The 11,466-nt window shown below is 41.5% G+C and overlaps 1 long non-coding RNA gene across 1 annotated transcript; it reads right to left on the reverse strand.

Moving 5' to 3' along the window:
- Positions 1-255: 255 nt before the first annotated feature.
- LOC115253345 (uncharacterized) lies at positions 256-1,496 on the reverse strand. Its single transcript, XR_003891670.1, has 3 exons — positions 1,458-1,496; positions 413-639; positions 256-337 (listed from the first exon to the last, which is right to left on the reverse strand). It is a non-coding gene; the product is annotated as an uncharacterized lncRNA (long non-coding RNA).
- Positions 1,497-11,466: the final 9,970 nt, after the last annotated feature.

Here is an 11,466-nt window from a genome sequence, read left to right on the forward strand (position 1 = left end):
AGTTATTCTGAGGATTGCGTATGGAAAGTGATTAGAAAATGGGTGCCATTGATGCCTTTAAATACAAAAAAGTCCGACGCAAACAAGTTTTTCATGCAATTAATAAACTCTAAATTATTTGAAATAATGAATTCAGCTATATCATTTTCCTTCTATGTGGTTTCATTTGGAAATTTACTTCCTTGAGACACATATTTATATATTTATTAATGACTACATGCAAAATACTATTCACCTTTCGCAACTCTATCACATCTAATAACATGAAGTGGGTCCTAGTTGATGTATTGTTCCCCTGAATAATGTTGATGTGGACAAAATATTGGTCCATGTTGGGCTAGAGTAAAGAAACAAAATAAAAGTTTAAGCAAAAGTCTTATTTCTATCAGACGTTCTAAGCATACGTGTGCACCTTGGCATTATGTGTTTCCAGATCTTTGCCGATGGTAGACATCAGCTTGCAGAGACATTACAACGACTCATGTTAATCTTTTTGGAGTTTGACCATACAGCTGTGCACAATGTTCACTGTCAGTATTTTTAGCTTAAAGAGCTCACTGATCAGTTTCATATTTCCTTGGGAGCGAGGGCGACTCGGACTTCCTCCAGCTTTGTTTTGAGTTGCTGACAGTCAGCTTTCTGCAAAGATAGATAACTTTTTCATTTTAGTACTCCACATTCTTGTTTACTTCATATTTAAACTGACCAATCAGATTTAAAATGTCTACTTCAGTGCAGCGCTAGAGTAAGCATCTTTCTATAACATCACTGACGGAGACACTCACATTTTCTGTGGCATCCAACTCTTTTTGTATGTTCTTCATTATTGTTATTCTCAAATTCACTATGGCAGTGACCTAGAAGCACTTTGTGAAAGGTCACACACTGTCCATCCTCAGTGCTAACATTCAGCTGAGGTCAAAATGAAAAAACAGTTATTTCACATCCGCTCCTGCCTGAGTATTTAACACAGATGGAGTATAATGCAATACATTCTGACCTTAAAATATAATTTGAAATGATGGAGTCATGAGTCCTACATTAATTTAGGCAAATACTACCTGTATTTAAAATTTTGTACTGGTAAAACATAAACAAGAGTTCTTGCTTCAGTGTTGATATCAAGCCAGGCTTTTTAACAGAGCATCTGCAGGACTTTTCTGCCTTGTGTAGCTTTTTATTAGCATTCAGAGAAAGGCCAGCGATGACCCTTCTCAAAGAAATGAATACGGGCAAGTACATGTATGCTTCAGCCCCCACCCCCACAACACCGTTAAGAAAAAGTGGATAGAAGATGGACAGATGTATGACATTGTTAGGCTCGAGAGGACTGGCGGTCAAGTGTGGCAGAACCCCAAAGAAGGCAGACAGACACGGGAATTAAAAGTAAACTCAGACGGTTTAATGAAGCAAAAAAAACAGGAAGAAACTATAGGTGCGTGATGCGGCAGACGAACCAAGTTCGAGATCCAGGGGCGAGAGTCCGTGGGGGAGTCCAAGTGTCCAGAGGCCAGGAGAAATCCGTCCGAGGAAGGGGAAGAGGTCAGAGGAAGAGGGGCTGGGAAGGTTGCAGAGGAGCCGGGGGAGACGCTGGGAGACGCTGGGAGACGCTGGGGAGCCTGGAGAGATGCTGGGTCGACGGGAAGTGTTGCCAAAAACATCAGTTAGATCAAGCGCTGGCCTGAGTGCATAGGGGCCTTTTATGGGTGCAGAGTCGTTTGGGCGGATTGGGTGCAGCTGAAGGAGAGGGCCCAGGTGGTGGTGGTTGAGCTGATTGCCCAGGAGGAGGTGGGGCCAGAGTAGGAGTCACAACAGACATGCCACCATTTAATGGCAGTAATGGTAAATGCTGAAATCAAAATAGGTCTTTCACTGTTGCATTCCCTCTTTTGGTCCAAACCTACCTGAATAAAGATTCAATTTGCTCATCCATATCGTTTTTGTCTTTACATGCCACTATTTCCTATTGTAATTACAACAGAAAGATATGTTGTCAAGCCTTTGTATAACATGAAGAATGTTTGGGAGGCATTTGGTCAACAGGAGAACAACGTGCTTTCACTACATTCGATTTGATCTTCACTTTTAATCAACTTATTTTCATATTGGGCTTTAATGTTAAAGGGTCCATTATCTTTTCAGAGCCCATTATCTTGGTCAAACCTGAGTTCTTTTTCTAACCTTGATATATGTTGTCCAATATTTTTAACAGATGACTTTGGGGCCCAGAGGAAAGGGAAAATCATTTACGTTTACACATTTATGTTTACACATTTGACACTTGTTTAAGGCCCAGAGCTCCATCATGCTTCCACCTAGAAACACAGTTCTCTAAAAGGTAGCTGGGTGTCTTTATTCACTCCACCAACCCTCACTGTGAGACCAATCACTGCTTCTGTCAGGGAACGTTTGTTTGAGGCATAGACTTTCCCTCCATTTTGTCCTTTAACAACATTTATGGGAGAAGTTAGCCTGGGAGTCACGTGACCTAGAGTGCGGAGGAGTCAAAAGATGTTTGTTTTTTCTCAATATAATGCTATATCAGCAGAGCTGTGTAGCAAAAAAAATATCAATATGCATCCTTTCCATGTTTTTTTTTCTTGACTGCTAAATCGCCTGTAGGGTCATGGGGATGGTAACATCAGGAGGGGGCTGGAGCTCAGCCCACAGAGTTGCTAGCTCATTGCAGCGCACTGATAATTATTTGAAGTACTCGAGGGCACCTTGAGCAAGTCTTTAGTTTCTCCTCAAAACTCCTGTTTCATGAAAGGGTCTAGGATTAACTGGCAATAGTGGAGAACCTTTTTTCCACTGACCTCACTAACTTTTGTTCATTACACCAGCTTATATATGATGCTATACCTCTGTTGGTCTCTGTATTGATCAGTAGCCTCTCTATCTATACGCTTTGCAATATTGGCTTTTGCACTTTAATAATTCCCGTTGTTCGTGTACACAGTGTCTTTTGTCACCTGGCAAAACCATTTTGACCAACCTGGGATCAACCTATGTAACTGAACCCCCATGATATTAAAGAGGGCTATGGTTCAATAATGAATCTCAGGGTTATTTTGTTTCAGTGTCTTTTCTAACAGCTCTTAATGTTTTGATGTTTTTGATTTATTTTCTTGCAGTCAAACATTTGGTAGTTCCCAACATTCAATGATTGGTGACTTTTGGGAATTTGGGAACCCTCAGGTCCAAATTACTAGTGATATTTACTTTATGTAAGAAATTAGTTATTATAATGTCCCTCAGCCCCTAAACGGGGCTTTTGTGTGCTTTTCTAAACAATACCCACTAGATTAATACAAAATTTTCAATTATTTTACATGGGTTTTGGTTTATGTCTATTTGTATAGTTAATGCAGGGATGCTTAGGATTATGGGTAATGGGTGTGCCTTTGAATCTCATCTCTACTGGACTGTGGCTGCAGTGTTGCGGCTTTATCTCTGCAGGTGAACAAAAATGCAGGGAAGACACTTCTTTATTCGGAAATCCATCATTGTGGCATACATCCAAACATTATGGTCAGCCTGACTCTCAACCACCTGAATAATTCAATAATTCAGAGTGAAGCTTTGCTAGATTCCTCTCTCTGAGGAACAGGCACACACATAAATTGATAATGAGCCCCAAAAAATTTCAATTTCTGCATATTTTCTATCCAAGGGCTAATTTTACCTGCACGCAGTTTTGCATTTCATGGTTATCTGCTTCTCACACAGGTTCACACACCCCTACCTTGACTTTCAGAGGTGTGAAATCTAGTCAGAGCGAGTGTTGTAAGTTATTCATGAAGCTCGTCCTCCCTCAGTTGATGATTTATAACTAGAGACCATTATTAATGCAAGATTTTATTACCCATTCATCCATCAGTATTTAGCCACAGTGGATGCTTGTTTCGGATTCCACTTTCTTTATTAGCCTAGCAGACACACATCAATCAGTACACATCCATCAACCTTTTTCACAACATCCCCTTTGGAATCATCAAGGGTGGTACATATAGGAGCCGTGTTCGGGAATTACAGCATTTAGGAGATCCAAGCGTGCCAAAGTGAGGCCCGTTTACTGATAGTTTGATGAGAGGGTTGCATTTCTGTCTCCCTGCTTCCAACATGCTGGCAGCAGCAGCTTAGCTCATTTAACTGTGTGCATACTGGAGGCATACTGAGGGAGTCTCAGTGAAACCTTCTCTCTTTTAAATCTGTTATCTGCTTTGCCTGTAAATGACGACACTCCAGGGTCTCAGTCTGTGCTGATATCCCGAGACTTTAGCCTCTGATTCAGTGCAGAGTGCTCATTTATCTTCAGGCTCGATTATGGATTTTTCACTCTTATTAAAAAAAAGGTTACCCTGGCTGACTATAGAGTCCTAATCCTGTCATATTAAATCTCTTGTCTTGCACTGTCAGTGATCCATGACGTAATAGGCCGGGGTTGGAGGGAAGCAGAGAAAAAAGGAGAGAATAAGCCGGACATGTAGAGTTTTAGTAGTTTGTCAGTTCAGTTTGTCTCACACACACGCACGCACGCACACACACACACACACACACACACACACACACACACACACACACACACACACACACACACACACACAGTGTCATACAGTGTCATCTAACAAGAAGTCATTTGTTTCTTTAATACTGCCCCTCCCTTAATTCCATCATATACATGTCCCGTCAAGTCCTTGGGAAAGCTACTTTCCCCAAGGATAAATTCCATATAAAACAAAATATCTTTAGATTGTAGGTTCATATAAATGTACACAGACCGCAGCGCACTTCAAAGACCAGATGAAACACAGGAACTGAGGCCAAAAAAGGTTTTTGAGCTGACTGCTGACACACTCGTCGGCTCTGCCTGGTTACTCTTCTGCTCCGGTTGGAGGCTGTAAATATTGGATGAAAGCAGCTTCAAAAGCCAAAATGTGCTCGTTTCACCATGTGGTTGCTCAGATTTTGGATGGAAATGCTGCAGATCTAATTCATTAGACACAATCATTGATGTAAAGGACGAACTTTAAAAAAAACGTGTGGACAATTGTTGTTCTGCCCAGGCCTTTAGTGGCTGTGTGACTCTGAGTCTTCCTGACTGCAGCAGCTTCCTGGGGCAGCAGATGTTGACGGATAATACAGCCTCATTTCAGATGCAGCACTGAACGTATTTACCTGTGACCTTCCTCTGCAGGACCTCTCCCTTAAGAGAGAACAAAGCATTTGGCTCATTGACTCAATATCAAGGATTAGGGTTAAACTTGGAAGGCAGATTTCTGCCGAGTTCTTTTGAGCTTTGGGTCTGCAGAACTATTGGAAACCCCTTTTTATATTCGCATGATAATGTAACGAGTGATGGCAGAAGAGGTTGGAAGATGACAAAATAGGCTGCAAAAAAGGAATGCGTCTAAAAGCTTTTCTGGATGCGTGGACGGTGTTGCTGTTGTGTTTGGAAAGTGTCTCCCTGTTCCTAAAAACTCTGCAGAGTAGAATGTTCACATCCCTCCTGCGTTTTACATTTGTGTGTGTATTTTGATGAATAAGTTGATTTGATTATGGAAGGAGGACGACGACTGTGTTCACTGTGCATTTGCTGTATTTTAGGCACTTCCACACCTCAGTTCCCCGATCTGACCTAGAACTAAAAAAAGCTGCAGTCAGAGAACAACTCTGTTTTTCTCCTTGCGTCAACACATTTCAGCAACAGCATGAGTTGATGAAAATACACATTACTTTAGGAATGAAGTCCAAAGTCCCAGGATTTAAATCCAGATTGGGGGTTCGTTTATAAATATCAGGTTCGTGACATGAATTTACCCAACTGTGACTGTGTTTTCTTTTCTTCTGGGTGTAGTTTTTTTCTTAACAACAAAACTTTGCTTGCAGGAGCCATTTGATCCAAACAAAGGAAACCAAATGAGGTGATACTGAACCTCACTGACATTAATGAAGAGTTTAACCCCAGAGCAAAAACAAAGCCCAGAATAGAAAATATACATTGCTATGATGATGTTGTTGGCATACGGGTGAGAAATCCTATCTCCTTAAATAAGCTCCCAGGCTGGCTGATTGGCTTCAGGTGAGAAGAACATCACAGGTTCAGTCAGGAGACCTCAACCAGCCAGCCATCATCTCCAAATGTGAACCAACCACACCGGCATAAAAAAAGAGAACTTCTGGTGGAGATGCGGACATCAGGGACAACTGCCGCTGTTAGGACTCACACACAAGCCCCCATCATTCATGAACTCAGAGCAGGTGAATGTGACAGGTTCCCCTCCAACAGTGGCTGCTTCCGACCACAAAGCTTTGATGAGTGATGCACAGTGAACAATTAAAAAATTCATCACAGGTCTTCAAAGTTCTGTTTGCTACATTTACAGGCGGGTGTGAGCAGCGACACTTCAGTGTGAAATTTGGCCAAACGTTAACCTCCTGGTAACCATCTGGACTATTTTTTAGGATTGACATCAGACACTCTACATTTATAGATTCCACACATTAAGAAGAATAACGCAGCACACCACATACATCATTCATCCCACCACCGATCTACAATCTTGTCCTCCATGCCAGAAATCTTGTGTGATTGTGACGCACACGAAATGTATGGTCGCATTTATGTGATTTAATTTAAAAAAAAAAAAGATATTTCAAAGTGATAATATGGTTTATATTGGTTGATGATTACCTGCCAATTGAGACGACAAGTCTTTAATTTACAATGAGAATATCTTGCCGCTGCTATTGGGGGCAGTGTGGTGCTTATTCACGCACTGACTCTCCTCATGAACGGACTTTTGGGGTTATTCCCGCGAAGCTGCACTGACCACAAGCATTTCCACCTATCTCATCTTTTTCCTGTTTATACAGGTAAATAAGATTCTGAAATTTGTATAATTACATACAGTTAGTGTTCTACATTTAAAATGTAACGTTCAATCGATATTTGAGGGGTAGGCAACAAATTTATCGGGTCTACAAACCCAGTAAATTCCTAAATGAGTAGAAAGCACGCGGGTTTTCTCTGTGTTGCGTGAAAGTTTCAGTTACATTGCCAAAGCAATGTGTCATTTCGGCTTCAGTACATTTAATATTGGTTAATAATTAGTTTTTGGGATAAACACACTAGTGTTTGAAGCGAATGTATTTGTATTATCTCACTGGAAATACTTCAGTAATGTTTGCAAGTCTTCAGCTCATGCGTTTATATCGAAAGGACACTCATTAAAAGCGAGATTTTCTATCATTTTCACTAAGAAGGTGAATGGGGACCTATGAGTAGAGTGGTACACTGAATACAGAGTTATTCTGAATGGGAGAAATGTGCTTATTTGAAACAGAAATGAATGATGTTGAAACGATTCCATGTATTTGGTGGTGGTTTTGACAGTATGGATATGATCAATATAATTAAAGATTCTGCTGAGCGAAGCTGCACTGACCACTCACTGACCACAAGCATTGCCGCCTGTCTCATCTTTTTCCTGTTTAAACAGGACTCTGATCTGTTTATGGGTTCTCCACCTGAGACCTGTTACATGATCTAACAAAATGAGGAAGAAAAACACAACCACAACCGGAAAACATGCAACATGAAGAGACACATACATGCTTGTTTTTATTTACACCTGCTCCCTTTTTCCTCAGTCAGCATTTTCCACTTCACAGAGTCCTGATTCGAGAAGGTTTTTGGCTGTAAATATTGAACAAGTTTAATATTTATGATTGTCGCCCGACCGAAGCTGATTATTTTGACAAATTCAGTCGTAGCATACCTCAGACCGGACAATAGTCTTATAGGACAATCCTATAAAACACAAGACAATCAGGCTTTTGCCGTCCTTTGTCAGGACAGGGGAAAGTGGGGACAAAAACCTCCTGATTATTATAATTTGTGTAGCCCTCTTTAAACCTCTACTTAGGGCTAGGGCCAGGTCAGGGTCAGTGGACAGCATTGTCACTTGCCGCATATGAAGATATTTCAGGGTTGAATGTTCTGTCATCTTCCATGTGAACTTCATCAACTGATGGTTTTTTGTGTAGATGAGCCAGCAACGATTACGAGCACCCCAGTGATTTTTTTAGCTCAGTGGATTTGATGGTAATTCATTCATTCACGTTTTTATTATCCATTGAAGAAGAAGTCAGGAGGTTAACGGCTTGTGGTTTAAAGAAGCGCTGAGTGCTTTCAGAACACTTCAGGATGAACTCCCTCCTGAGGCTCTCGCTTTCTCCCATATGTGTGTGTGTGTGTGTGTGTGTGTGTCCATGTGTTTGTGTCCACTGATTATTTTCCAGCTTAAATTTTGTTTGCATAATGAAATCCTAATAAGTGTTAAATGGTGTGAACCACATTTACATAATGGAGAAAGTTTGCTGCTCCCTACTCTGTAATTGTAAATTGCGTGTAATTCCATCTTTCCAAGTTGAAAAATGCTTGATCGTGTATGAGAATTGCTTCAGGTGAGAGAAACTATTTCAACTGTAGGCACACAAGGCCACTCAGAAGCTCAGTTTTTTTTTTAGCCTATTTCAGCTTGTGAAGTGTGAAAGGAAAATGAATTTCCTATGGCACCATTTGCTATGAAACAGAGTTTACTGGTCAGAAAGGATCGATGTCTACCGGTGCAGATGGAGATGATCCACAGCCAATATGGAGCATTCAGCGACTCTCAACCACCGATCTTCAGGCAACCATCACATCAGAGAAAAGTCTTCAAAAATGCGCAGACAGCAGAGGAGAAGGTCGGAGTCGTGCAGGTGAACAGAGGAAGAAATTACAGGTAAATTATGGTGCAGCTGTGGAGCCAAGGTGGAGATAGTGAAAGGAAAGATAAGAGGAAAGGAGCGAAAAGACGTGAGAATGTACTTGGCTAATTTCTTCTGATTGCTCCCACTCTCTCCCTTTCTCTCTCTCCCTCCATTCAGGAGTCTTTGTCTTAAGTAAAAGAATAAAAGACCAGACTTTGCACAATAAAGAGATAAAATATCAGCAGAAAATAGTGCTGGTTCTGCAATTAGTGTTTGGGTCAGAGTTGGGATTAATCCCTACTCTTTGACTCAGTGTGTATGCATCTCTCTCTTTCTCTCTCTATCTCTCTCTCTTATTCCCTCCTTTGTGTATATCTGTGCAATATTGTCCTTCTGTTTGTGCCTTCATTGACTTTGCTGGTCAATGAAGTGGCTACATACACACATACCGTAATTTCCGGACTATAGAGTGCACCTATATAAACGCCACATAATCAAATTTTAGAAAGAAAATCAATTTTATACTTATACAAGCCGCAACGGATTTTAAGCAGCAGGTATCCCACGTAATAATATGAAAAATTAGATCGAAAACATTTAGTACGAGTATATGTTTTTATTAACCGTAAGAGACGAGTCACTGACGAGTGACAGACAGGTAAGAAACAACAGCCACTTTAAACATACAAGTGAAAACACTTGTATGTTTAAACAGAGACCTTAAATCCAAATTTTATCACATCAGGATTTTTTAATTTTTCTTTTAATTTAATCCGCTTAGCAACATAAACAAATATATTGTACCGGTAAATGCTTTTTTTTTCTAACGGTGTCTGTATTGCAGCTACCGTGAAATATACGTTTGTATCAGCTACACACAAATTACGTTGTTTATGCTTTAAAAGCTTTTGTCGTCTTTTTGCTTTGGATCAGGTCTTCAGGCGGGCGTCTCCACCTTCTCGCCATTGATTACCGTAATGTATGCCAAGATTACGTGCGCCAGCTCGATTTCCTTCTTCAACCGCCAGAGTGATCGCCTTTAACTTAAAAGTCGCATCATATGCTTTTCTTCTAGTATTTTCCATGTTGATGAGGGTTTAGTAAAAATGACCGATTCACAATAGTTGTGATAGTGCGCCACGAAAAAAACATAAATAAGCCACACCGTTGAATAAGCCGCAGTGTTTAAAGTGTAGGAAAAAAGTAGCGGCTTATAGTCCGGAAATTGTGGTATATACACACATATGCTGCTAGAGCTGTGTGTGTGTGTGTGTGAGAGAGAGTCCGTTTTCCCCACAACACTGTGACGACCCTGTCTCGTGCTTTTTGAGTGGTAGAGATTTTACTGTTTGTTAGTCTGCCCTGTCTGTTGTCTTAGGTACAAGGTAGCCGAAGCCTAAGGGAAGTTCTTCTGCAGGGTTAAGTACTCTGTCTTTTCAGGTGGTGACAGCATACCCGACCAACTTAAGGAATTTGGCCACAAGGTAACTGTAGCCACCTGAATCTAAATACTAATAGTCGTTTTTTTTTGCTTAGGTTCCGGGGTCAGTTTTGGGTACGTTTCTTCGGATGACCTTGGTGGTCTCCGTTCTTATGGGTGGGGGTGTGACGACCCTGGCTGTGTCTTCTCTGCCTGCCTCTCTGTTGTCTCCTCCCTTCTGCAGGCAGTGGGTGGGCCAACTGCTGCTAAGTGGTGATCCAGCTCACCTGGACTGATCAGCTGTGAGGGCTATAAATGCTCCACAGTCTGGGCAGTCACCCTTTTGCTTGGCTCCCTCCAGGACTGCTTGGGTGTTCTGCTTTGGTTTGTTGTTTTGCCTGATCAATCAATAAATTCCCTTTGTTCTAAAATCCATCCTGTGTGTTCTCCCTACTTTGTCTGATCCATGAGCTGGTTCATGACAACGCTGTATCCATGTTGGTCTGAACTCTACACTGACCGTGAAACCGACCATGAATGTTAGGATTTGTGGTGTGCTGAGTCCCACTGTAGCCAATGACAATGCTATCACCGGCGATTTTGTCACTGTGTCCGATTGGGTCTTTTAACGACCTGAGGAGGCTCTGAATTTGATAGAAATCTCTGGAGACCCTCAGAGACATCACGCTAACTGTCCGATGCCCCTTTTCTGCTCCCCTTGCTGACTGTTTTTTACTGGTCAGTCACAACACTGACTGGTGATGAAGAGAGGGAATGGGGGGTTGTGAGTAACACAGTAGCAGGGTCAGACCCCTCCTGTCAGAACTGACTGGTACTGACTCACCAGCTGTGTCTCTCAGGTTACTGAGGGGAGCAGCAGAGACCTGTGCACACTGCATATAATCATCAGTGCAGATATAAAAGGCCTCAAATATTCTTATTATTTTAAATGTTGCTCTGAATGGAAGCGTCATGGAACATAATTTTGCAGGATTTTCTGCTTCACACGTGGGTCGTTTCATGTATTTCAGCCTTCGTGCTCATACAAATAACTTGCCAAATGAGACAAAGATCAGCTTGGATCTTGGGATGGAGTTTGAAATGAGCCAATTCACACCTTTACTCCCTATGGCACAGCAATTTTACGATGCAGAGTGGCCTCGTGCGTGAAGACAGGGCCACGTTAACTGTTTCACTGTGTGCTGATTCAGCATTGAGGATGAGCAGGCGCGTGTTTCCCAGACAGGGTTCATTGTATCAGAGCTGGTCTGGTTATTGAGGATCATAAA

Source organism: Takifugu rubripes, chromosome 17 (genome assembly GCF_901000725.2).
Source record: "Takifugu rubripes chromosome 17, fTakRub1.2, whole genome shotgun sequence".
In the NCBI taxonomy this organism is placed as follows: Eukaryota; Metazoa; Chordata; class Actinopteri; order Tetraodontiformes; family Tetraodontidae; genus Takifugu; species Takifugu rubripes.